Here is a 2,753-nt window from a genome sequence, read left to right as displayed (position 1 = left end):
GGGGGTGGGGAGATTTCAGGGCTGTAGAGGTTGTCTCTAGGTGCTGATCCCCCATCTGGTCTGGATATGGACGGAATCTGTATGGCTACTGTGACCATCTGATCTGGATACAGACTGGATCCATATGGCTACGGTGACCTCGGTATAAGAATGAAAAAGACTAATATTAACATAGATGCCATTCTTCTTACGATGTAGCGAGTACATAGGGTGCTATGGGAAGTGTTCCCTGTTCCGTTTGATCTAATTAATACAGACTAACAATCCTTTAACGGACTTCGATTATAGAAACGCGATAGTGTATTATGTGCATGCCAGGTTAAAGAGATGGGTCTTTAATCTAGTCTGCCATCAAATAGCACACCTAGGTTCCTAACTGATGATGAAGAATTAACAGAGCAGCCATCAAGTGTTAGACAGTGTTTTATGTTATTACATGAGGAGGTTTTTGGTCCAATAATTGAAACCTCTGTTTTTTTGGTTTTTGTTTTTTTTCAGAATTTAGCAGTACAAAATTACTAGTCATCCAGTTTTTTTATATGCATTCCTTTAGTTTTGCGAATTGGTATGTTTCATCAGGCCACAAAGAAATATAGAGCTGAGTATCATCAGCATAACAGTGAAAGCTAACACCATGTTTTTTAATAGTATCTCCCAAGGGTAACATGTAAGCATGAAAAGCAACAGTCCTAGTACTGAGCCTTGTGGTACTCCATACTGTACTTGTGATCGATATGATACCTTATCATTCACTGCTATGAATTGATGTCGGTCAGATAAGTAAGATTTGAACCATGACAATGCAGTTCCACTAATGCCAAGATAATTTTGTAGTCTACTCAAAAGAATGTTGTAGTCGATAGTATCAAACGCAGCGCTAAGATCCAGTAGCACTAATAGAGAAATGCAACCACGATCGGATGGTAAGAGCAGGTAATTTGTAACTCTGATGAGAGCAGTCTCAGTACTATGATACGGTCTAAATCCTGACTGGAAATCCTCACAGATACCATTTCTCTCTAAGAAGGAGCATAGCTGAGAGGATACTGCCTTTTCTAGTATTTTTGACAAAAAATTAAGATTTGAGATCGGTCGGTAATTCTCTAGAATCAAGTTGTGTTTTTTAATGAGAGGCATAATAACAGCCAATTTGAAGGTTTTGGGGACATATCCTAATGACATTGAGGAATTAATAATATTCAGAAGAGGATCTATGACTTCTGGAAGCACCTCTTTTAGTAGCTTAGATGGAGTAGGGTCTGACAGACATGTTGTAGGTTTTGATTATTTGATAAGATTATACAATTCTTCCTCTTTTATAGCAGAGAATGAGTGGAATTGTTCCTCAGGGGATCTAAATTGCACTATCTGATGCAATGCTGTAACTGATGATAAGTGTCCCCAACTAAGCAAGCCAAAGGCGACAGTGGTAAGGGGCCTAAACTCCCTTTGGGGGGTGGGGTGGGGGGTGGGGAGATTTCAGGGCTGTAGAGGTTGTCTCTAGGTGCTGATCCCCCATCTGGTCTGGATATGGACGGAATCTGGGTGGCTACTGTGACCATCTGATCTGGGATTTAACAATTTATACGATTCTTCTTCTCCTATAGTAGAGAATGAGTGGAATTCTTCCTCAGGGTATCTAAATTGCACTATCTGATGCAATGCTGTAACTGATGACTGCATGGTTATAATTTTATCTCTAATAGTATCGATCTTGGAAGTAAAGAAGTTCATAAAGTCATTACTGCTGTTATGTTGGGGAATGTCTGCGACTGTTGATGCTTTATTTTCCATTAATTTAGCCATTGTATTGAATAAATGCCTAGGATTGTGTTTGTTTTCTTCTAAGAGAGACAAAAAGTAAGCGGATCTAGCAGTTTTTAGAGCTTTTCTATAAGTATCAGTACTTTCCCACCATGCAATACGAAATACCTCTAGTTTTTTTTTTCTTCCAGCTGTGCTCCATTTTCCGGGCTGCTCTCTTTAACGCACGAGTGTGCTCGTTATACCATGGTATTGAACTGTTTTCCTTAATCTTCTTTAAGCACAAAGGAGCAACCTTATCTAAAGAGCTAAAAAAGATAGATTTTATAGTTTCTGTTACACCATACATTTTTTTCTGAGCTGTTGGATTTGCTGAGGAATTGAGTCAGGAAGATTATTTACAAAGCAGTATTTTGTGGTAGAAGTGATGGTTCTACCATATTTGTAACAAGGAGTTGAATTTGCAGCTTTAGCTATATGGAGTATACACGAGGTTAGATAATGATCCGAGATATTATCACTCTGCTGCAGAATTTCAACACCATTAATATCAATTCCATGTGACAGTATTAAATGTAAAAGTATGATTACAACAATGAGTAGGTCCTGACACATGTTGTCGAACCCCAATGGAGTTCAGGATGCCTATAAATGCTGATCCCAATGCATCTTTTTCATTATCAACATGGATATTAAAATCATCAACAGTTAAGACTTTATATGTAGCTAGCACTAACTCGGATAGAAAACAGAAAATTCTTTGATAAAGTCTGTATGGTCCCTGGTGACATGTATACAGTAGCCAGTACAAACGCCACAGGTGATTTATCATTAACACTTGTTTTATTGGATAATGTTATATGAAGCACCATTACTTCAAATGAATTATACTTGAAACCAAACTTCTGAGAAGTACTGAAAATATTACTATCACCTCCCCCTTTACCTTTTGGATGTGGCTCATGTTTATAACAGTAATCTTGGGGGGT

The 2,753-nt window shown here is 38.1% G+C and overlaps 1 protein-coding gene across 1 annotated transcript in view; it reads left to right on the top strand.

Annotated features, from left to right (window-relative positions):
• The window catches only part of LOC107721998 (uncharacterized), a 13,101-nt gene that overhangs the window by 8,565 nt on the left and 1,783 nt on the right, over window positions 1–2,753 (top strand). The gene's annotated exons all lie outside the window — the stretch shown is intronic.

The sequence above is a fragment of the Sinocyclocheilus rhinocerous genome, unplaced genomic scaffold (assembly GCF_001515625.1).
Source record: "Sinocyclocheilus rhinocerous isolate Xijiao unplaced genomic scaffold, SAMN03320098_v1.1 scaffold5048, whole genome shotgun sequence".
In the NCBI taxonomy this organism is placed as follows: Eukaryota; Metazoa; Chordata; class Actinopteri; order Cypriniformes; family Cyprinidae; genus Sinocyclocheilus; species Sinocyclocheilus rhinocerous.
This window is presented reverse-complemented; position numbering and strand designations above follow the sequence as displayed.